Source organism: Aotus nancymaae, unplaced genomic scaffold (genome assembly GCF_030222135.1).
Source record: "Aotus nancymaae isolate 86718 unplaced genomic scaffold, 86718_ANA_hifiasm-v0.15.2.pri h1tg000040l, whole genome shotgun sequence".
NCBI classification, from domain to species: Eukaryota; Metazoa; Chordata; class Mammalia; order Primates; family Aotidae; genus Aotus; species Aotus nancymaae.
The window spans coordinates 122,224,980-122,250,533 of NW_026988454.1; the positions used below are offsets into that span (position 1 = coordinate 122,224,980).

The 25,554-nt window shown below is 44.2% G+C and overlaps 1 protein-coding gene across 3 annotated transcripts in view; it reads right to left on the minus strand.

Moving 5' to 3' along the window:
* Positions 1-14,976, minus strand: part of DAAM2 (dishevelled associated activator of morphogenesis 2) — a 115,331-nt gene extending 100,355 nt beyond the window's left edge. The window contains exon 1 of one of the 3 annotated variants that reach the window (XM_064361078.1): positions 14,887-14,976. The gene's annotated coding sequence lies outside the window, so the exon portion shown is untranslated. Of the gene's footprint in view, positions 1-14,518; positions 14,565-14,886 lie in introns of those variants that run through there. The other 2 variants (XM_064361074.1, XM_064361076.1) reach the window with 2 other exon arrangements.
* Positions 14,977-25,554: the final 10,578 nt, after the last annotated feature.

Consider the following 25,554-nt stretch of genomic DNA (forward strand, 5'->3'; position numbering starts at 1 on the left):
AACACATCTTCTTCCATATGTATTAGAGTTTGTCTGGACTTATCTAGGAGTGAAATTGCTGGGTTCTAGGGTAAATGCATCTTCAGTTTTACGAGATAGTGTCAAATTTCCCTTTGAAGTGTTTTTATCAGTTTGATTCCACCCTTACTGAATAGGAGTTATTTTTGACTCCACATCCAAAATGATGAGCATGGTTTTTGTTTTGTTTTGTTTTGTTTTGTTTTGCCAATCTGATGAGTATAAAATGGAGTCTCCTCGTGATTTTAATTTATGTATTTCCCTGATTCCAAGTAAAGTTGACCATCTTTTCATATGTTTATGATTCTATGGCATCATTTTAACGTTAGCATTACATTTACATGCTTTAAGAAACTAAAAGATTTTTTAATTCTTCATTGGAAAACTTGCAGAGGAAAGAAGGGTCAAGGATGGAGGCAGCAGGAAGACTTCCTTTTGCATCCTGGCTATGAGACAAAGATTTATTTATTTATTTAGAGACAGAGTTTCTCTCTTGTTGCCCAGGCTGGAGTGCAGTGGCATGATCTCAGCTCACTGCAACCTCCGCCTCCAGGGTTCAAGCGGTTCTCCTGCCTCAGCCTCCTGAGTAGCTGGGATTACAGGCATGCGCCACCATGCCTGGCTAACTTTTTTTGTATTTTTAGCAGAGATGGGGTTTTGCCATGTTGGCCTGGCTGGTTTGAACTCCTGACCTCAGGTAATCCGCCCTCCTCAGCCTCCCAAAGTGCTGGGATTATAGCCGTGAGCTACCGCGCCCAGCCAAGACAAGAATTTTTTAAAATAAGCCATAATAGTAGAGATAAATCACATGAAGCAGAAATTCCAGCAATTCCTGGGCAATGTGGGGAATGCATTTTTTAGACGTTGTTGTCATTGTCTACGAGGAGTTCTGAATGATTTCATCATGCCCTTCATCTTCAAGGCACATAGCTGTATGGGTATAGCAAATAGACTGGAGGAATCATAGGAACCATCTGTCCATCTTTCTACTGCAAGAAGTACCATATCAACAGATGAAATTCTTCCTCTAATAGCAGATACCTGGAAGAAGATTCCACGATGTCCTTCTACTCCCAAATACTCTTAAAAGAGCAGGAGGCATCCTAAGGTACTTTCCAAATATCTTTTACATCCTGAACGAGATGAACTTGTTTAATTTTCATCCACTTTGAGCATTCCCTCTTATAGCAATAATCTTCACTTCTAGATCCTTCCCCGATGACACTGCTGAGTACCTTGAGGACTCATCTATATGTCCCCTGTCCCTGGCACAAGGATGGTGGCAAAACAGATCAACTAGTTTGGAAATGCACGGGAGTGGGGACCACATGTTATTCACCTTCAAGGTTTCAGGAGGCATTTGATTTATGTGTCTTAAGGGAAGGAAATTCTTCCACACTGAATTTTCTCTAAGCTTTAAGAACAGAGTAATGATAGAAATAAACAAGCCAGTCTTGTTCAGGATATAAAAGATATCTTTAAACTATCTTAGGATACTTCTTTCTCAGGAAACCTTCCCCTTACCTACTCCAACTCAAAATGAACTTTCCTCATCCATGTGGTGCAGTAGCACCACGTAGTATATAATACCTAGCATTCCAATAGAAAGAAAATTATGTGGCAAATAATAATACATACTTATGAAGTACATACTATGTTCCAGGCACTGTTCTAAATACTTCACATATATTAATTTTATCCTCATTTGGGAGTAGGTATCATTACCATCACCATTTTACAGATGAGGAAACTGGGACTCAGTTTCCAAGACTACACTCCTAGCAAGTGGTGAAATTTGAATTTAGATCCCACTAGTTTGACTCCTGGGATCTGCGCTAGAAATCACTGTGCTATACCAAAGCTCTTGACAGAAACATATAAGCCCTTAGATGCTTCTTGCTGTTGTTCTGGTGAAAATGCAGCTGTAGGCTTAATAAGAAATTAATTATCCTTTGCATCCTATTGTGGAAACCCACATCAAATCCTTAAGGCCTTGAAGAATTTGCTGATTCCTTTCCTATTAATAAAATTTCCCAGTCACAGTGGTCTGCCTCATATGTAGTCACCTCACTTTAACAGACTGGAGCTCTGGAGGTGGGAGGGAATTTTGCTCACCAGAATTCACTTCGCAACACCTGACTCAGCACACAGTGTCTCACACCAAGCAGCTTCCCAGATACTTGTTGAATGACCACAAGCATTAACAAATAACACTTATACAGCACTCTGCAGTGTGCCAAGCACTTTTCATATACTTTATACCATTCAGACTCACTTTAGGCTGGTACCACCAGTATTTCTGTCATTTCCATTTCACGCATGACTAAAACTGAGGCTCAGATATGCTCAGATGCTGATCTAAGGCGGTGCAGCTAATTAGAGGAAGACTGGAATTCAAACCTAAGTCCTGACATCAAGTCCCATGATACCACATCTTTTGTTACTAATTAAGTTGATCCCTTTTATTCTTTGTCCTTTGCATGTGTATGTGTGCATGCATAAACACACACACACACACACACACACACACACACACACACCCCGATCTCTGATCTCTCTTTCTGGACCAGTGGAATAGGCGTCAGCTCAGAAGAAAAAGAAAAGAATCTAAATCAAGCTCTTATTTATGGACTATGAATGAGTGAGTAAATGAATACACATATGGGTAATTGATATATACAGTCAACAAGTTTCCCCTGAGTGCTAACTGTGTGTCTGCCACCAGACACTGTAAACACCACAGTGACTTAGGCACAGTCCTAGCCTTCTAGGAGTATCAAATCTGTTAACAGAAGAGTCTCCATAGCAACTGACTCTGAGAAAGGAAGCTCACCTTGTCAGAGCCCCATTTGAACAGGAAATGGTATGGAGAGGAGAAGAAAAAAGCCAGGCTCCACCAGACTCGTCCCATAAACAGAGGAGGCTGGGGCGGATACCACATCAGGGCAAACTCCAGAAGTACAGTGCTCTGAAAGAGTTAAAAATAACCTGCACAGCCCCACTGACCAAGACAGCAATGCCCAGTCAGACTTCCAGAGGGTGAGCATCGTCCCAGGCTGCCCAGGACCGTCTCAGTCTGTGACTATTCCCCCCAGTGTCCCATCCAGTTAATCCCCTTTCACTCTTGAGAGTCCTGGTTTAGAAAGTAAATTATATGGTCGCCTTTGCCTTCCAGGAAATTCATGATTCTCCAGCAGCCCCTGGGCAGGAAAACGATTTGGCTCCCCAAGGTCATTGAGTTGCTTATGTCTGCTCCTCTTCACAGGGCTTCTCCTCATAGCCCCCACCCTACAGCCTGCACAGGTTCTAGGAAGACAGCCCCCAAGTCTGTGTTTGTGTTTCCTTCCAGAGTTAGCATTGAGGCCAAAGCGACTCACCATGGGATCCACTATGCATGAGCTTCAGACTCAGGCATCCTGTTTTATATCCTTACCCTGACAGTTTCTGCCTCTAACATCTTAGGCAAGCCACTCAAGTTTCCTCATCTGAGCCTCAGTCTCCACATCTGTAAAAAGAGAGTGATAATCCCCATCTCATGGGATTGCTGAGGATTTGGGGAAACAGTAAGTGAAAACACCTGACACAGTGCCTGGTTCTCAGAGGACTGCCTACCCCAGCTGACTTTCTAGAACATGTGAACTCTCAGATAGAGCATGGGAGCTGTGAATGTCTCAGGAACCCCCATATATCACTGTCAAGCCTCTGCACTACTGAGTTGGAACAGCTTTTTCATCTGTCAAGAATATGCAAAACATGGCACAACTCCTTCAAAAAACTTGGGCCATATCTCCGAAGCTGGACATATGCATTCTGGATGCTCTAGCAATTCTCCCAGGAACATATCAAGAGAAATGCATTCATGTGTTCACCTAAAAGTGCACAAATGTTCACAGCAAGGCTACTCACAATACCCCCAGACTTGGAAACCACCCAAATGCCCATCAACAGAAAAATGGAAAAATGAAGTGTATTACATGCGCATAATGGACCGCCATGCAACAATGAGAATGATGTACACAGTGACATAACGGTGAGCAAACGAAGCCAGACACAAATAAACACCCACTGTATGATTCCATTTATATGAAGTGCAAGAAAAGGCAAAACTGATCTATGGTGGTAGAAGTCAGGTTTATGGAAGGGTAGTAACCAGAGAACAGCACAAGGGGGCTTCTTGGGCAGGGCTGGAGTGCCGGGAGGATGTTTAGTGTGTGGAAATCTCTTGTGCTACATACTCAAAAATTTTTATGATTTATGTTGGGCTTCAATAAAAAGTTAAAATGTTTTAATGGAGAGTATATTTCTTTCTTTGGTAGAGAGTTGAGTGGACTAGGTAGGCAGTAGACACTTAGCAAAAGGCAATGGGATGTATTATTTAATAAAGGTTTGTTGAGCCCCACCTCTGCGCCAGATACTGTGCAGCATGCCAGGGAAAGAGCTAATGAGATGTGGTTGCTGTTCTTCACTGTCTTCACCACCACTACCATCATCATCATCTTCATCATCACTAACATTTTTTTTTTTTTTTTGAGACGGAGTTTCGCTCTTGTTACCCAGGCTGGAGTACGATGGCGCGATCTCGGCTCACCGCAACCTCCACCTCCTGGGTTCAGGCAATTCTCCTGCCTCAGCCTCCTGAGTAGCTGGGATTACAGGCACGCGCCACCATGCCCAGCTAATTTTTTGTATTTTTAGTAGAGACGGGGTTTCACCATGTTGACCGGGATGGTCTCGATCTCTTGACCTCGTGATCCACCCGCCTCGGCCTCCCAAAGTGCTGGGATTACAGGCGTGAGCCACCGCGCCCGGCCCATCACTAACATTTCTTAGGGCTTACTATGTGCCAGACATGATTTCAAGGACTTTTTCTTCTTTTTTTTTAAGCCAAGTAAGGTATTAACTTTACCTCCAAAACAATCTACTTTTGCAGATGAGGAAACTAAGGCACAGAGAAATAAAGGAACTGGTGCAAGGTCACACAGCTAGCAAGAAGTGGAGCCAGAATCAGAACGAAGGCCATCTGAATCCAGGGCCTGTGCTCTGAAACACAGCCTTCTGCTGCCTCTAACAGTTGAGAAACCTGGTCTGTGTATCAGCTGTCAGCCTCAGCTTCCATTTAGGCAGCCACGGGCATCAATAACAGTACATCTGTTCAGGACAGTGGGGATGGTAACTTATTGACGTTGTAACTTGGAAGGGCTGAGCAATTCCTCTCTTTGGCCAGCTGCTAGTGCAATGCTTCCCGGTGGGAAACAGTCTGATTAATACACTGACAGAGATTACAAAAGAAATAGCGAGTTATAATGGCTTGATCCTTCTGCAGCCCAAAGTCCACAGAAACTGAATTTCTTTCAAAATAACTTCAAAGCTGGCTCTGGCACCGTGAAAATATTGACGTATCTCCCCACTGACCTGGAATCACTTTCTCCCCTCCCTGCCCTGGTCAAGGGAACTTGAGGCTGGGGGGCGGTGGTTTCTGGGAGGAAACAAGGGAGTGTTGACACTGACCCCCCGGGAATGTGGTCAGACATGAGCTGTGAGTCTGGATCCTGGAGTCTGGCAGATCAAGCATTCATCACACAGGCAAGCTTTGCTTTGGCATTTGGGATGGACAATGAGTGTACATAACCTGAAAGGCGGAATGTTCAAAGCATAGCACCAAAGACCGCCTGTGCTTGGGACAAAGGAGCAAGAAACAAACACCCACCAGGAGGAATCAGATTTGGCAAAGAATCATGCAGGCATGACATGAGTAAGCACACAGACAGGATGGCAGTTCCCAGTGGGCCAGCAGGGTCCCTTGTGAGTACCCCCTTCACACTGCAGAAGCACAGGTGAGGTAGAGAGGAATTCCCAAAGGTTAACTTGTCTAGCCCTTTGTCACCAGGCAGGTGGACAACAAGGCCGTCTGATTATGCTTCCACCCAGAAACATCCACACCCCTTAGATTAGCATGGCGCTGGGGAAGAAAAGCAAGTTTGGCAATAAAAGTCAAGACATTCACTCGGTCTGCCCAGTGTTGACACAAGTGTATTTGTAGAGAAATCAGTTGAAGGTCACCTAAAAAGCACACAAAATAAAGCGCAGGGGGAAAAATGTACTTTTTCATATTCTCACATGGCTACCAACAGCTACCTAGAAAATAATGGACTCTGCCAAAACAATTTCACGTGAAATTGCCAAAACTTGTAGTATTTTTCCAGGTACTGTGCCAGGGACTTAACATGCATCTTCCCATTTAACAGTCTCAACAACCCTATGAGGAAGGAAATCTGTAACATTTCCAATTTACAGATAAGAAAACTGAAGCCCAGACAAGGTTCATAACTTACTGGGCAAGTTATTAAATGACAAAGTAGGTAGGGTTTCTTCTTGGGAGGCAGACTCTGGGATAGAGTACAAGGGCAGCAGGCTTGTTAGGAAGGGCTCCTGGAGTCAAGGCCTCAGGACAGGAGGGCAGGTTGGGGGCAGCACTGGACAGAGGGAGAAATGGAACTGGGATGTAGCTTCAGCTAAGGCTTTAGCCAACCCCACGGGGAGCCCTGAAGCTGGGACACCCTTGATAATTGTCCCATATTGGGACAGAGGGGCCAGGCAGTCACAGCTCCCCCTACCCATCATTGGTTTCAGGGTGAGCCAGGAGAGAAGCATGGGCAGGAGTGCCTGACACAGCAAGTCTCTTTAGCCAGGGCTATTCCAAGGAGACTACCCATGGTCAGCACTTCCTGCAGCTGGGGACTCAGTCCTCAAGGGACTGGTCAAAGAGCACAGCCCGGTGTCCACTACAGAGGGATGTGGACCCAGCCAGGCAATTTGAGTGCAGGGCCCACATACCTGACCATTATACTACAATGCCTGATTTGCTCCATCAAAACAGTTCTCCAGTCTCAGTGATCAGCCTGCTATGTTTCCTGCATAGTCAGTAATTAAGGAGCTCCAAGGAGGCAAGCCTAACTCTGAAGAGCAGGGAGGGCAGCCACAATGGCCTGATGCTTGATAGCTACCCCAGGCCCAGTAGACGCAAGGAGGCCACGCACATCATGCAGTCACACTCCAGGGTGGTCAGCAGGCTGCGTACGTCCATCACACGGCCTGAGAGCCACAGCAAAGCTTGCCTGGGTGATGGATGATGCTTGATCTGGCAGCTCAGGGACCCAAACTAGTGAACATCCAGAATGAAACCATGTTTAACACCTGATTGATGACAAAATGAACACCTCAGCAAGAATAATGTGATCCCAAATATGTAAATCTGTGTAAGTTTAGGCATAAAGAAGTCAGAAAAAAATAAAAATGAGTTACATCCAGTGTAGGGATGACCTTGACAAATGGTCAAGGGGAAGAAAAGTATGCTACAGAGTAATGTACAGTAAGATTCACTTTCAGTGAAAAATACTCAAGCAAGACTCCTCCATCCTATATACACACCAGTAGGTATTTGTAAGGACAAATGAAAAGTTACAGCAGGACATATTACTAGGCTATTAACATTAATTACCAGGGTGTAAATGGGGGTGGATACATTTCTACTTGTCTTCATATATCTTTGCATGATATTAATCCACTTGCTTAAGCAAGAGAGAATTACCTTCATAATATGGAAAAATCAAATAAAGAATATATTTTTTAAAATGCCTTGCCTAGTGTCATGAGCATAGTGGAGCCTATAGATAAAGAGTATTTCATTGCCTCTCCTCCTTCCTCTCTCAGGAGGCAGCTCCCAAGGGTTCATTTGGGGATGATCAAGAAAAATATTTAACTCAAGGTGAAGAGTTTTCTGTGCCCTCCCCTTTACCATCAGAATAGAACTTTGTTTTTACATTATTCCACACACAATATATATCTGCCACCAAAATTAGTCTGCCACCAAAATTAGTCTGCCACTAAAATCTATAAAACCTACGTAACACATTCTGTAGTCACACAGCAAAACTGTGCTTTGTTTGCTGTTATTTGTGGCCATGCTTCCATTACAGTGCTAATGAAAGAGCCAAATCCCAATTCTCTTGGCACATACCAAACCAACTTCCAGTTATCTTGGCACATATCCATGAAAAGCCCAGAGAAGCCAAAACCCTACTTTTCACCACATCTGCTGACAAGAAATCAGAGAGTTGGTTTTAAGTTTCTTCCATCTTTCCCTGTCCCTGGCTACCCCCTAAAAGTGTCCCGGAGGGCAGGAGCCACCAAAGACTGGAGGAATGAGAAACAAAGCATCCACGTAGTCTATAACCTCTTGTCCCTCTGGTTATGGAGATTAGCTCCTGCAAGCCCATCACACCTGGGCAAGTCCTACTCATTCCTCAAACTCAGACATGATTGCCTTGGAATTAAGAGCCTAATTGACACGGTTTGGCTTCCAGGCATCAATTCTACAATGCAATTTGACTTTTATGAGCTGCAAACATGTAGAAAGCATGACGGAGACTTGGTCCTTCCTAAACAGTAATGCAATGTGTTAAATGTGATGACAGAATTGTGTACCAGGTTCATGAGAGTATGGGGGAAAAGGGGGTTGGAATGAGTCTTGCAGATGGAATTTGAGAAAAAGGGGAACACCTGAGCAGGCCTTGGAGGCTGAGTAGATCAGGAAGACCAGGATAGAGGCAAGGATTTCCAGGTAAAAAGAACTATGAAGAAGGGTATAGAGGTGCACTGTTCTTGAGAATAGATTTGGTGCAATAAAACTGCAGTTAACCCTTGAGAACTGATGGGGATTGCTGAACAACACAGCAATTGATCATACAAAAGCACCTCACTCATACCTCCTGGGACCTGTATTGTCTTAAAAGGACACCTTTTATCTCAGAAATCTCACATTAGTATTTCTTCATCACACAAGCTTACTGACTGCTTATTTTTTCCTACCACATCCCTTGATCTACTTTGTGATACTGGATTTAGATTCTGACTTTAGTCTAGTTAGTTCTCTATGTGGCTGACTGCTAGTAACTACAGCACCCACCATAGTTATAGCTAATGTTACTCTCGGTCAGGGGCTGACCACCCTCACGATCATCCTATGAGGGCGGTGCCATTTTATTTTCATCCCCACTTTTCAGATGAGAAAACTGAGAATCAGAGAGATGAAATAATTTGCAAGCTCTTTTACTAGATAAGTGTTCCAGGAATCATACATAGGCTTATCTGATTCTAGAGCTCATATTCTCAATGACCATGCGGTAATGACCTTCCCTAAGTTACTATACTTGCTCTGTTCATGTCTGTGATCCAGAGCAGGAACGAGCAAACCTTTTCTGTAAAATACTAGATGGTAAATGTTTTCAGCTGTATAGGCCACGCAGTCTCTGTCACATCTACTCGACTGTCATTGCAGCATGAAAGCAGCCATAGGCAAAATACAAATGAATGAACATGGCTGTCTTCCAATAAAGCTGTATCTATAAAACAAGGTGACAGGCTGGATTTGACTGTTGAAATTGGCAACTGCTAACCTATGGTATTTTGTTCATTCTTTTCATCTAGCCAGTGTTTACTGAGCACCTACCTGGTAGCTGGCACTGTCCTGGGCTCCAGGGATACAGGGAGAACAAAGTCCTCACCATCATAGGGCTTAAATCCTACCAAAGTCTTGGCTGTTTCTTTTTCCCATGCCTGGTACCCTGGGTCCTAACTTTGGTGCTTTTCACTCTTCTCTTAGATCAGTGATTCTGAAATTAGACTTCAGATCACCTGGGAAGCTTATAGAACTATGGACGCCTAGGTTCCATTCCCAGAGAGTCTAATTAAATTGGTCTGGGGTGGGCTCAAGTATTGATACTTTTACAAGCTCCCCCATGTGACTCTAATGTACAGCCAGAGTTGAGACCCACTGCTTGGGGAAGAATTTGTTTTCTGTTTATTCCGCTTAATGTGTGTGAAAAATGTTTTTAAGTCCTCCGAATTTGGGCTTTGACATGTGGTTAATACCAGTCTCATAGGATTGTCAATGATGTTTAAGTGAGACAAGGTACCTTTCAAATGGTACAATGTTATATAAATTTAAAGTACTGCTGTCATTGTGACATTATTAGATTTTAATGTTAGGTACTGCCTCAATGATTTCTGTCCTCAGTTTTGACCTTGATTCTCAGGACAGTGTTTGAGATTTTTTAAACAAGCTCTATGGAGAGCTCACTAAATAGCCCAAATTCACGGGTGAGTGAGCTGGTGGCCTTTCCTTTATTCCAATAGAGGGTCACATGGGGCTGCCATTTGCTTGGCATGGGGAACACTGTTCTGTGCCCCACTTTTGAATAAAGGGTCTCCATCTCCAGGCTGAGATATCTGACCTCTGAGCACAGTTGTTAATCCTTGAATAAGTGGCTTATTTACTTTGACTTGTGGACAAATGTCTGAACTCATTTACTTTCATGAACTTAGAACTGGAGAGGGAAATGGCATTAACATTTTACTGAGCAGTTTGCTAGCTTCTTCCCATGTATCATTCCATTTCATCTTCAGAACAACCCTGGGAAATCTCATTTAACAGATAAAGAAGACTCAGAGAGGTTAGAAAGCTGGTGGTGCCAGAACTCAATCTGTGTCTGCTTGATTCTAAAGCTCTTTCTTGGAACCATAGGATGTACCACAAATAATTCAGTTCCTCTTTGGCCAGGATTGAAAGAGACACCAAATTGCCTAAAGTTCATTTTTTCCAGGTTCTTTTGTTTTTTTGTTTTCTTTGTCTTTTTTTTTTTGGAAGGGGGAACCCAGAAAGGAACCCACAACACCTATTAACAACCATAGTCTGATAAGCCTTGGCCAGTGCTAGCACAATGCTGCACAGGTTCCAAGAACAGGCACTTACTTCCTCCCCCTACAGCATCTTGACTGTGCAGTTTTAGAACCTCATAATGAAACAAACAACAAAAAAAAAAATGTGGAGACAGTTGGAGAAACAGATGCTGCCAGGAGTGAGGAATTCACTGACCCCCACTCTGGGCCATCGCAAGAGAAGTTGGCCACTGGTCGAGCCTCTTAAAAGCTAAAAAGTCATCCCAGGCCATGGTTAAAGAGGGAGCCTGAACAAAACAAAAACAAATGTGATCTTCAAAGTCTTAAATGTCAACTTGAAGGATAACTTAGAAGGTTTGGGATGATCCAAGAGGAGCTGCAGCTGCTCTCTAACATCAGATGCTCCTTTTTTTCCTCTGGAGTAGTCACTCCCTTGGATAATGTATCAATCAGGGTTCAGGGGGCAGCCTCCCGCCCCGTACCCACTGGAGATGTTTACCATGGCTAAAGCTTTCATTCTTTACAACCCATCAGGTTCTCCCATTACTCTGACATGAGCACCCTTGACAAGAAGTGGCTGCCTAGCTGCTCTCTGACTTCACACTTGCCCTTCAAGGCTCAATTGCTCCTTGATCCTCCTGCCCTGCCCCCACCTCCCTACCTTTCCCCTCCCCACCATACATAAACAACCTGTGCTTCTGTCCTTCTCCCTCCCTAGAGAGCACAAACACAAGAGTGATTTCTAGGCCAGACATCCAGGATGCCTGGTTCCTCCTCCCACCCCTCAGGATAAAGGACCAGGCATGCTCATGGAAAATCTTCACTGGTCATCTTTTCTAGAGGGAGAAAGTAAGGGTGACCAGAGCCCTAGAAACTCCACTCACTGGCCTTCAATCATGGAAAATATGTAGCTAGATTTGGGGACAGGTTCTTTCCAAGCAATACTAGCTCCTGATGGCTGAAAAACGGAAAAATAAAAATACAGCATTCCCTTCATTACGGGTCTACAACATTCTAAGCTCTGTTCTTAGTCCTTGTGCATAAATGTTGTTTATGCACGCTTATAACCTGGGGAGGTAAATACTATCCTTATTTTACAGATGAGGAAGCTGAAGCTCAGAAGCAATAAGTCATGTAGCCCAGGTTACTAATTCGTATATAGGTCACAGTTCTCTTTAGGCAGCTGATCGGAAATCTGCACTCCTTCCATTGTGTCAGGCTGCCTCTGAAGTCCAGGGCTGAATGACACAGAATCCTTGACACAGAGTCTCTGGCTGTTGAGATCTAGAGGGTCATCTGCTATTAAAGCCAAGGACATCCTCCAACTTGTTCTTTCTGCCAGCTGTGTTTGCCCTTTGGACCTTTAAGGATGCCTCAGAATGCATCCCATCTAATTAATCTAATCTCAAAGATGACCAAAGAGCTGGCCAGAAGATTGAGCTGATAGAATAAGCCACGAGAAGGCTTCAATGTCAGTCTAGGCATCCATGGCCTGAGAATTCGTCCCAGCTCTGATGCTGGTGAAATGTCTCCTAGTGCAAGCCCAAAAGCATCAGGACTCCACTGATCCCTGGAGAAACCCCACATGTAGAAAGAGTTGAAAGCCCAGTTCTTGCCCCCTACCTCTCCCTGAGGAGTTGTATGCTGGGATAAGAGTATTTCTGGGAATCCTGCTCCAAGGGGTCCCTTCTGAACCGTGGGTATTTAGTTTTCTATTTTTAAATAATAGAAATGAACGAGAACATTTAAACTTGTTACTTCCATTGGCCCCACTAAAATCAAAGAAGCAAGCCTCATCCTTCATTATCTCTATGCCTTCCCTTCTACCTGTACTTACACTTTATCTCCATTCTTTACCTCTGGATCCAAGGCTATTCAGTAATGAGGAGTTTAACCTGTTTTGCATCAAAAACTTTGGAGACAGAGATCTAGGAAAGACCCGACTGGGGAGAGAACACGTTCTCACAGCAAGCAGTGGTATTTCAACTTCCTCCACACTCACCAAAAGCAAAATCACTCACAGGCCTTCCTATTGGTCCTGCCCACACAACTCCACCTTCTTGAGCCCCTGAATCTCTAAGTTCCAATGTCCAGGAGAATGTTCTCTGCTCTTTTTGTCCTGATGGGGGCACGAGTATTCCCTCAGCATCCAAGGCGCTGAAGGAAAAGCTCTGAAAACTCAGCTGCGAGTTAAGAGCCAGAGTTTGCAACTACCAGGGAGCAAGACAATAATAGCACAGTTGTTTGCATAAAGGAAGAAATGGGGGTTAGACAGAGTTCCCAGCACAGATGAAGAAATGGACCATTTTTCCTCCCATGCCTGAGGCTGTGGCCATCCCCACACAGTCATGTATGTGTAAACACATGCAGGCATGTGCATCTCATGGGGACCCATCACCCCTGTTTACATGCACCCTTGTTTACACTGCCCTCCTTCTTCATTACACTTTAGTTGACAACGTACTCCTGAGGTTAAATGAGTCTGTTTCTGACATTGCTGCCTGATCCATCTTTTATGGAGCTTCCCTGGGGGTCAATTTCTATAATTTCTAAAATCCTTCCCGAATCTTAACTTCCTGTGTGTGGGGCTGTTTTTACATCCAGATTTCCTCGCTGTCCCTTCATTCTCTCATTCTTCTAGGACATAGGGAGAGTCCAGTAATCTTCCTCCCACCCAAACATCGTAGGTTGGCTCTATTGCAAAATACAAAACCAGAGACCTGGCTAGAGCAAAGCTGAAAATTCAGGCTGTCTGTAGTCACTGGTTTGTGGAACCCAGCTACTAACAGGCAGTGCCTGGCACTGTGCTACTCAGAGCTGACGACCCATACAGCCCCACCGCTCCTTTTCTCCCTAGTGTTCTCAGCAGAGCACACTTTCTGCCCTAGGCCCTAGGGAAAATCCATCCTCTGCTTCAGCTGGCTTTGCAAAGAAACTCAAGAAACTGACACCAAACTCAGAAGGGGGAAAACACAAGACTTTGAACTTTTTAAAGATGGGAAGCTGCTTTCATTCCCATGTGAGCATCAAGGAAAACCTATGGAGACTCTTTCCTGGAGAGGTGTGATTTTCCTTCCCACCCTCCGAGAGACGTTCCAAATCTACTCCAAAACTGTGGAGAAGTGGCCGAGGCAGAGAGAGAAGAGTTAAATCAAGCCCAGACCTCAGCAATCTGTGTTCAATTTTGATAAAAATCTCTTCCCCTCTCCCCCACCGCCCCCCTTCCTCCACCCCACAGCTCAGACACGTCTCTTTATGTTAGGAGCTTGCATCTTGTTTGGGGCATCACACGCGGCATTCCCAGAGAACCTGGCACGGACCTCACCGTGGCCATGTGGCAGAAACATCCATGCAGCTCCCAAGGTACGGTTGGACACAGGGCCACAGCGTCCTGGCCGCCGCCACCACCTCCCCCTCGTCCTTCTCATCATCTTCACAAAATTACCTGCTGCCAGACCAGGTGCCTCCTTCCCTGGTTAAGCCAGAGTCCCAACACCTGGTAAGGTCAGGGCCTGAGGTTGGGGTGCGACCACAGGTGCCGAGAGCCCCGGAGTCCCGGGACCCCTTTCCTGGGATGCTCCTTCCCCCGCCCAGGTCCCACTGCCACTGAGAACAAGAAACTCACGGCTGCCCTGCCCGCTGGCCAGAGGCCAGGCCTGCAAGTGGGAGCTGGGGGCTTGTGAAGACTTCAGCCCAGCCAAGCAAAGGTTGAAGCCGAACCCGGAAAAGCCATCACCAAAAACTTGTCAGTTTTGGGGGGTACCTTCAGTGTTTGTCCACTTGTGACAACCAGGAGTCCAGTTTCAAAGCCGCAAAAAAAAAACATTTTTAAAAAGTTTTCCAAAGACATTTCCTATGTCCAGATGTGCCAGTACAGAGATACACGCAATTACAGCCATACACACACACACAAACACACACAGCGGCCCTGGGAGCCCACTCCGGGGTCGGCGGCTCCTGCAAACACTTTGGAGAAACAAAACCGCCAGCCTGCGGAGCCGCAGCCTCCCTAAGCCCCGCGGCGGGGCATGCTAAAGAAAGCAGAGGGGAGAGAAGTGTGGGAGCCCGGCGGAGAGGGCTCCCCGCGGCCCCGACCCCCCAACGGGGAGCGCCAGGGCCGGCCGCACTTACTCCGAGGACCCCAGGGCGCCCGCGCTCCCGCAGCCCGAGGTCCGGCGCCGCCGCCCGCGCTCCGCTCGCTCCTGCGTGCTCCGCGCTATCCAGGAGAAGCCGCGGCTGCCGCCCCTCCAGGCCCGGCCTCGCGCCGGTCCGCCCGCCCCGCTCTGACGTCAGGCGTCTTGGAGCGGGATATTTATGGCAAGGATACACTGAATTTTCCCTAGGTAGAGTTTTGATTGCAGTTTCTTGGGATTTGTAATTTTCACACTTTCAGACCGAACGGAGGCGGGGGGAGGGCGCCTCCGCAGGGCGAGGCGCACAATGAGGGTAGCTGTTCCCCACTTTGGCAGAGAGCCTTCGGGGGCGGGGGCTCTGTTTTGGAAACATGGAAGGGTCAAGGAGGCGAAAGTGGCCACCTGGGCAGCGGGTTTCTCCCTCGCTCCTCCTCTGGGCCACGGGAAAAGGCCTGGTCTGAGGCTGGCTCGCAGGTGGAGGTGCCGGTGCCAAGGAATCTCCTGTCCCTCCCCAAAGTGTCCCTGCACTGGACAGTGTGTCCCAGAGGGATGCTGGGCAAGACGGGAGCGAAATCATGCACAACAGAACAGCCAATTAGGAGCCCTGGTCCACGCCCTAACAACTTTTCCATTTCTTTTTTGGGAGTGTATATGTGTATATATATATATATTTAAGTTTATTTTTATTAAATTATGTTCCACACTCCATGCCTCTGTATAGCTTTTCCAACTCAGCGCCAGTCAATTCATCTTATTTCATTGCTTATATGCATAGTTTGAGCAGTTTACAATAGCTCTTATTCATACTTTTAAACTTTGCTTTTAGTTTTTTTAAAAATGTGATTGTGGTCTGTCTCCTTGACTGAGCTAGAGATTGCTTTGGTCAAGAGTAATTGTCGTCTCTGGGATTGGCGATACCCTCACGGGCAGTATTTGACCTTCTCTGTTTCCTATTTCCCATAGCTTCCTCTGCAAGCAAATGGTACCCTCACTGGGTTAGGACCTGTATAGGGTTTTCTGGGTGTTCAGTGGTCGTTCTGGGTCAGTAGTCATCTGTTTTTCCAACCTGGCCAAAGGGGCTTAGGGAAATGGCTTGGTTTAAGGACCATCCTTCCAGAGGAAAAAAAAAAAAAGAGAATGTAATGCGTTATCCTTCATGGTTCCCAAGGATTGGAGAATTAACTTAAAATGATACACATGAGATGCAAAATACTTACATGGTTAGACAACATAAGTATTTAGGTATTCATTGCACCATGAATGGGAAGGGGCACGGATAACTGCAAATCATCATTAAAACACAACTATAGTGAACTTTCCATTAGTCCAAACCGGGTAGAGGTGGGGGTGTGTTTTTAACCACAGTTACAGTGCAGCAAGGACTCAAGGACTTGGAATGTGTTTACCTCTTTGGCAGCAGCTAGTTAGAGCTGATTGCCAGAAGGAGCCAAGTCTTAAGGTTGAGCCTCTCAGTAGGGGCCAACCACACTGTTTTGATCCAAGCCACCGAGGACCCTGCAGCAGAGAGCTGCTGTTTGGTCACTGTGGGGTTGCTTTCCCCAGCATAATACCCCACTTTTACCTCCTTCCATCCCCTCTCTCATATCAAGGCTCCACTGGCACGATGAGCTCTGTTCTTCAGTAGACCCTGCAAATTGGTTTCCAGAAGCCATTGACAAACTCCTTCTCTCTTGCCTTTCTCGCTTTGCTCATGAGTGTAATCCCAGCACTTTGGGAGGCCGAGGTGGGTGGATCATCTGAGGTCAGGAGTTGGAGACCAGCCTGGCTAACATGGTGGAACCCCATTTCTACTAAAAATACAAAAGAAGAATATAAAGAAGCTAGAAATCTACAATATTCGCCATCCCAGACTCCCTAGTAGCTCGCAGTCGCTATGAGACCCAGTTCTGACCAGTGAGACTGGAATGCAGAAGACAGAGGATGGCTTACACAAACACTCTTTAAGAGAAGGTCAGATTCGTATAACATTCCCCTTCACATTCTCTAATCTTCCTTCCTCATTTCTTCTCTCCTGGAGGATTGAGATGATGCCTTGAGATGTAGTATCCATCTTGCTACCTTGAGAACAAAAGCCACTCTCTTAAGGGCAGTGGGGCAGAAAGCTAAAAGGAGCCAAGGTCCTAGATACCATCCATAAGTGGCTATACTTTCCTCTGACTTTTTTTAGGTGAGAAAAACAAACCCCTATGTGTTTAAGTTATTGTAATTGAGTTTTCTATTCTTTATGGCCAAATATAAATCTTAACCTACTATGCTTTTCATCAATCCACCTAATACTGGATAATTACTGAGCATTGGCTTACAGATATGATAATAATTTTTAGCATGATGCCTTGCACTTTAGCATAATTCTTTTTTTTAATTTCCTTGTTTGGTTTTGTTTGTTTGTTTGAGATGGAGTCTTGCTCTGTTGCCAGGCTGGAGTACAGTGGCGCGGTCTTGGCTCACTGCAACCTCCACCTCCTGGGTTCAAGCGATTCTCCTGCCTCAGCCTCCAGACTGGTTCTACAGGCGCGCACCACCACACGTGGCTAATTTTTGTATTTTAAGTAGAGCCGGGGTTTCACCATGTTGGCCAAGATGGTCTCAATCTCTTGACTTCATGATCCATTCCCCTTGACCCCCACACCCGGCCTTTTTTTATTTTTACTGCAGATCAAAGCATAATTCTTGGACAGGCACTGTGGCTCATGCCTGTAATCCCAACACTTTGGGAGGCTGAGGCAGGCAGATCATCTGAGGTCAGGAGTTTGAGACCAGCCTGGCCGACATGGTGAAACCCCATTTCTACTAAAAATACAAAATGTTAGCTGGGCGTGGTGGTGCGTGCCTGTAATCCCAGCTACTCAGGAGGCTGAGGCAGGAGAATCACTTGAACCTGGGAGGTGGAGGTTGCAGGGAGCTGAGATCGTGCCACTGCACTCTAACTGAGGCTACAGAGCAAGATTCTGTCTCAAAAAAAGAACAAAAAGAGCATAATTCTTCATGGTTTCCAAAGTCCATTCACATGTATCTTCTCTGATCCTCATAACTTTGGGAATTATCACCTTAAACCATTTTTGGATTTAAAAAAAGACATCTGATCAGTGTCCTGCCAAAGATCACACAGTCAGCAAATAAGTGACTTTAGACAGCAACCTAGTTCCTCTTATTCCAATTCTATATAGTTTCTGCAACATCTTTAATAACACAACGAAAACATCCAATGAAGAATCATCATTCCTTCTACATCAGTATGAGTTCTATTTAACCAAGGTGAAAGACATTGCAAGTAAATTCCAGAACTGGAAAGTGCCATAGTCCACTCACAATTAAGCCCAGTTCACTGTCTCCCTTCACCCTTGGCTTCTCCGGCTACCCTCTGATATCCTGCCCTGAATCCCCACAGCCATTCTTTCTAAGGTCACATGGCCTTTTAGATGAATCCGGTCTCATCATTCTTTATTCTCACACCCTTTGAAATGCTTAGACCACCTCTTTCTTGAAGGGCTCCCATCTCTCATGGACATCTCCCTATCAGTATAACTTCTTTTGTGAAATTTCATCTTCTGGGTCCTCTTGTTCCCCCAGGGTCTCAGTGTTCCCCAGGGCTCTGTCAGCAGCCATCCTTTTTCTTAGTGTCACAGACCCTCCCCTTGAGACCTCATTCTTTCTTGTGAATTCCACCACAGGCTTAATAACTGTCTGGGAAATTCAGCCATTATCTCTACATTCAAATCTATATCCAACCATTTTCCTCTCAACTTTAATCCCTCTTTTCCAACTATTTATTGTCTACGTTTCCCAGCCTATGGCAAGTAATAAATAAATGGTATCCATTGTTAACAATTATTGTAACAAAAGGATGCAGGAAAATTACTAAGGCATAAGAGAGTCCTCCGATGACTCATTTCTAGTATGAGGAACTATGGTGTAACCATCCACCCTTGGAAATCACAGGCCAGTCTAACTCTTCATGGTCATAAAAAAAATGTAGTGGAATTGATAGATGTTAGCAGCAGCAGACCAAATAGAAATGAAGTGGCAAACCGAATGAGAAATAGAATATCCTTGTTAACTTATTGATACTGGGTAACTTCATTTCAGGCAAAGTGAGAGAAAGGATAAAATTAAAGATGAGACTGGGTAAAAGAGAGAGTCAGAGAATTAAAGATAGGGCCAGAGGTTGCAGTGAGCCGTGGTCATGCCACTGCACTCCAGTTGGGGTGACATAGCAAGACCCCTTCTCAAAAACAAAACGGGCCAGGGACAGTGGCTCATGCCCATAATCCCGGCATTTTGGGAGGCCAAGGTGGGCGGATCACTTGAGGTTAGGCATTAGAGACCAGCCTAACCAACATGGTGAAACTCCGTTTCTACTACTACTACTACTATTACTAATAATAATACAAAAATTAGCCAGGAATGGTGGCATGCACCTATAATCTCAGCTACTGGGAAGGCTGAAACAGGAAAATCACTTGAGCCTGGGAGGCAGAGGTTGCAGAGCCGAGATCACACCCATGTACTCCAGCCTGGGTGACAGAAGGAGACTCCAATTCAAAAAAATAAATAAATAAATAAACAAAAGAAAAGATAGGGCCAGAGACTCAGAGGTGGCAGGTAGGGGGCATGTCAAGGACGGGAACAGGGGAAGTGAGGGTGAGGATCAAACATTCTAGGTCTGGGAGAGGGAAGTCTCTCCATCCTTGCCCAGGTGTTCCTTTTTTTGGAGGCAGGGTCTCTGTCACCCAGGCTGGAATGCAGTGGCACAATGATAGCTCACTATAGCCTCAAACTCCTGGGCTCAAGGGATTCTCCCACTTCAGCCTTCTCAGTAGCTGGGACTACAGGTGCATGCCACTAGGCCTTGCTAAAATCTTTCCTTTTTAGAGATGGAGTCTTGCTATGTTTCCCAAGCTAATCTCAAACTCCTGGTCTCAAGCAATCCTCCCAACTTGAGAGGCCGAAGGTCTGGGATTACAGGTGTGAGTCATTGCGCCTGACCCCCAAGCATTCTTAATTAGGTTCTGCTGAGAAGAAGAGCAACAGAAATTCATAAAATATGTGGATCTCAGTGCTGAGGAGCTGTTTTTGAGGTTGGTGAGCCCTGAAGAGTCCATGATGTAGGAGGGCCTGCTCGAAGATCATCTGATTCCCTCCCTACCCCCAGCCCTGTCACTCACAGGGCCCTACTGTAGGGGTCTCTCCTATTCTCAAGATCCCCAAGAAAGAGGTTTCATCATTTTTCGCCTGCATATTCTAGGAATGTTCCCAGAACATACAGTGAGGCTCTTTGTAGCACACTACTCATCTGGAAAATTGTACCTGCTTGATGAAGGATTCTCAAATAGCACATTATAGTTGGTCTGGCTTCCAAAGCTCGCTATATACTTCCAAGACCCAGCCTGTCATGGTGAGAAGCAGGCTTCACAAAACTCACTTGCTCACTCTCCAGGGGTAGAGCTTCTAGTCTATCACTGCATGAGCACTCAGTAAAGACTTTCTGAAGAATAAATGGAGGCCCCATGAATATGTCATCTAATAAATATGTGACGCTCCACAAATAACATATACCTTCCTCTGATTTACTGTTGTGGACAATAGCAGATGGTGGAGAGTATATGTAAGTGTTTGAACCAAAGACCTTGGTTAAATCCCCAGCCCCGCCTCTCCCTGCTGTGTGACCTCAGCATGGCAGGGAACTTTCTCAAGCCTAGTTTTCGTGATGGTTAACTTCATGTGTCAACTTGGCCGTGCCACAGTGCCCAGATATTTGATCAAGCATTATTCTGGCTATTTCTGTGAAGGTGGTTTTGGATGAGATTAATATTTAAATTGGTGGACTTTAAATAAAGCTGATCACCCTCCATAATGTAAGTGGGCTTCATGCAATCAATTGAAGGTCTTAATAGAACAAAGACTGAGCTCCACCCCTAAGAGGGAACTGTGCCAGCAGACTGCCTTAGGACTCTAACTGCAATGCTTCCCTGGGTCTCCAGCCTGCAGATTTTAGACTCAGCAGGCCTCTGTAATTACATAAGCCAATGCTTTAAATTCAGTCTCTCTCTCTCAATATTCACATACTACATCTTGTTGGTTCTCTGAATCTCCCGTTAGTAGGAGAATCCTAACAAATACAGTGTTCTTCAACAACAATATGGGATGACAATTACTCCACCCTAAAGGATTGTTGTAAAGGTCAAATTAAGCAAAATAAATTGAAAGTCTCTACCTCAATAAGTTCTTCTGAAACTAGGAAGGAAAAGGATGCCTCAAAATTTCAAAGTCTTTTTCATCCCACCCACTTATGTGGTCAATATCAATCTGCTGGCCCTTAAACTCTGTTCAGGGAGGTATCGAACTCTAGTATCAGGTGTGCTGTTAATACCTAGAAGGCAGAAGCAACTTGTCCTGAACTGGACCCCATTCTGCACAGACATCACACATCAGGTGTTTTGATCACGAGCCTGATCCTGGGCCTATCCTGCTTCTGTCACTTCTAGTAATGGATACAATCTCCATTGCTCAAGACAGGACTCTTGGACTTCTATTATCTCACAGTAAGTTCCAAGGATACAGCTAAAGAGAGAAAAAGCCCATGGCTACCGCAATTTCTTCCTGAAAGTAAGTACCTATCAATACGACATGAACTGCATGTCATAACAACTTGAAGATATTTTAGGTCCTCATTGTCATGTGGTAGAAATGACCCCAGAATATGGCATTAGAAAAACCTGGTTTCTAATTCCAGCTCTGGCTTTTGTAAGGAAGAGCATCATTTCACTTCTCTGCAAAATTCAGACTAATAGAAGGATCAATCCCATGGTGCTAGAGTAAGTATTAAATAGCAGAATATGTATACCTTAAGATGGCCACTATTCTTATATGCCATTTCTTCTCTTTGCCCTTTTTCCTACCTCTATACCCACTCCCTCCACCCAACACACACAGCTCCTCTGTTAGTTAATATTAAGAATTATTTAACATTAATATACAGTTTCCTGGCATCCAGCTCTCTGCAAACCTCTTTGCCTGGAGTTAAGAAATCTCCCTCAAATACTTGCTCAGGGCCAAGTATTCCAGTTAGCTTTAGGGTAAAATTATATTTTGGAATATTTAAAAGAAAGAAGTTTCGCTGGGTGATCAATATTGGAGGTGAAGATGGGACACACACACATGCACACATACACACTTTTCTCCATTCTTTTGCTCAGACAAGACCGCAGCAAATAGGCAGCAATCAGAAAATTGCCCCCATAAAGGCCATCTACTCCCAAAGAGCAGGACTGCATTTTAGAGAAGCCTTCTCAGGTTGTTTGCAGCAGCCTTGAGGGTCGGCTCTGCTGCCTTGCCTACGTCAAAACCCCAAGTGTTTAACCACAAGACACACAATTCTGGGACATAGTGGCGGCAGACCTCCACCCCCGCAGAGAGGCAGGCCACGGGTATGTCTAATCTGGTATGTGGCCTCCCTCAAAGGCCAGCAAGGCAACTCTGGCCCAGTGCACCACACCTGGCCAAATTGGGAGGGACTATCACACAGTGAGTAGAGTGCCAGAGTGGGTGGGAAATGGGGTGGAATTCTTTTCTGACCATCTCCTGCCAGACAATCTGTGATCAAAGCCCAAGGTCCCCAGTCTGTAAAGGCCATTCCTGCTAGTAGCCACCACCACTTTTGTTATTTCTGGAGCCAGGGTACTTGCACTGTCATGATCACATACAAACTTCCATTATATCCCCATTTTCAGTAGCTCAAAATCCTTTGAAAAATAATGCTCAGGGCCAAGTGTTCCAGTTAGTTTCAGGGTAAAGTTATATTTTGGAATATTTAAAAGAAAGAAGTTTCCCTGAGTGATCTATATTGGAGGTGAAGATGGGACACACACACACACACACACACACACACTCACTTCTCTCCATTGAGAAATAGTTTGAGACTGTTTACAATGTTCAGGATGTGTGACTTTGGACTGGCACATACATGTGTGTGCAACTGAACAAAGACGCAGGGCCATCAGAAGAAGCATAACACATTTCATCATTCAGTGGTTTTGTCTTTTAAAGGAAAATATCTTAAAAATGGTAAAGTGATGATGTTAAGAATCTGTTCTTAATTACCACTCAGTAACTTGGTAATCTGTTTTATCCCATTCATTTCTTTCAGAAAGTTCTTAGCAACTCATCTCTTGAGCTGCGTGTGTACAATCACACTCACAGATATAAAGAAAGAGAAAACTCACCCTGGTTGGAAAGAGCACAGGACATTTGCACATTTAATTTGCATACACATTCTTCTGTACGCCAAATGTTCATAAGCACAGATTTTACACACTGGGAGGGTTCATAAGCACCCAATAGGTTTGTCTGACTATTGCATGTCTGTGGTTTGGGACCCCAGTATGGAGACCTTTCTTACTTTCTTTAAAAAAAGAAGTAAAGGAACCCTCCACTAACACTTTCACTCATTCAGTCCTGCTAGGTGCCAAGTACTTTGAGATGCCTTAGAGATGCAAGATGAATAAGATGGGGTTCCTATCCTCAAGGAATTCATAGTCTAGTGAAAGGACTATGCCATTAAGCTCTACCACAATCAGATTTTTTTAAAACAATAAAAACACATGAAACTTTCAGAATTCCCATGGTTAGGAGTAGGCGAAGGACAATAACATGTCATCTCCCTTAGGCGAGTTTTCTGGATGAAGAAGAAGATACGCTTCCTTTCCACTGATAACTTTCAGGCTAATATTTCCAAAATATCTCCTGCAGAATGCCAATCCTTTGAAACAGTTTTCAAGAAAGATAGGGGAGGGTTCCTCATGGTCAAATAAGTTTGATAAAATCTATATTCTACATGCCCTACTTGTAACTTCACAGTTCATGTTAACATGTTGAAGAAAGCCGATAATTCCTGCAACAAAAGAGATCTGCCTACCTTTGCTTAACACAGTATTTATTGCCCAAAGTTATTTTTACATAGGTCCCGTTTTTCACTAATATCTATGAACATCCCATAGCTTTAAGAAACAGTGTTTAGTCTGAAAGGGACCAGAAGAAGTCTCTAAAAATAAACACAAGTGTAATAGAACACCAAATTGAAATTTTTAATGGGGCAGCAAGATACAATAGATAAGAAATTCTAAAATAATGTTTCAGAGTAAGAAGCAGATTTTCAAAAGGAAATATTTGGGGGGAACTAGTTTTATGCCTCCAAAAATCTCTTTCTACAAGGAGTTTATAAAAAGAATTGGAAGTGTGGGGATTGAGAAAGAATGTTATGAGGAGGATTTCTTTGAGAGAACTGTACTGAATTTTTTCCCCATTCCCACAGTGAGGAGAGCTTCAGGGGGATGACTCAAAGACTTCACTAAGTGCTCCCTAAAGTTGGAAATTATGGACAATGTTGGACTGCAGCCTGGAAATCTAGAAGACAACAGACACAGATGGTGAATTGATTTGGTGGTGGATTAAAAAAGAGTAGTTGCTTTGTTGGGAAGGCTGGTACTCCTTGAGCTTGCCAGGACAAGGATTAATGCACATTTCCTGAGGACCATATGTGAGCCACATGAAGAGAAAGTGAGCCAGGAGCTATTTTCAAGATTTTTTCCAAAAGGACTACCTGAAAAATTATGAGACCATGATGTTGAGAGTTAGTGTGAAGTGGACCATTGAAAAACCCACCCAAGTAAGAAAAAAGCAGATGAAGGAAGAGAATACACAGTCAATGTTATAGGAGTTTCAGTTAGAAAGGCCCAACTGAATAGGCTCTCAAGAACCCACCAAAGAGCTCACAGGAGAAAGAGTCTAATAAAGCCATTTTACAACTGTGCCAGTCAAGTAACTACTTTCCTGTGGAAGGAAGAACTTTTAGCTATGGCTCAGGTAAGGAGATCAACAAAGCTTATCCCCCCAGAGCAACTATAAATCTAGATATAATTGACAAAAACAACCATTTCTGCACTCTGGAAATCAATCAAACGCATATAACAATCTGAGAAGTATTTATACTTTAAAAACTCCTAAACTTTGGGTAAGAATAGTGGAACTTTTTGGTGTTCAACCTTGTGACTAAGTCAAATTATTGGCTGACCACTATACTAGGCAGACACAAGGATGACCCTTAGAAAGGCAATCTTATAAATAAAAGTTTTGAATATTAAAAACAAAACTGAGCTGAGACATCATTGTTCACATGCTGCAGATTTCACTGATTCTGCCAAGACAAGTTATAAAACAAACAAATGAAAAAGCAACCTTCATGGGGAGAAAAATTAGAATCCAAAGTTGTTGTAACAGATTATCTAAAATGTCTAGTTTTCAACAAAAAAGTTCCAAGACATGCAAATAGTAAAGTGTGATTCATATGAAAACAAATTTATATCAATAGAAACTATCTTGAGTGTCCTCAAATGCTGGATTTAGAAAACAAAGACTAAATAGCAGTTACTATAAACATGTTTAAAGAACTAAAGAAAGCAATGCTTAAAGAATGGAAGGAAAGAGCAGTAATAATTGAACACGTAGAGATTCTAAATTAGGACACAGAAATTATTTTTAAAGAAACTAATAAAAATTATGGAGTAGAAAAATAGAGCTAAAATAAAATTTATTAAAGAGACCCAGTAGAAAATTCAAGATGGCAGAAGACAGAATCATTGAACTTGAG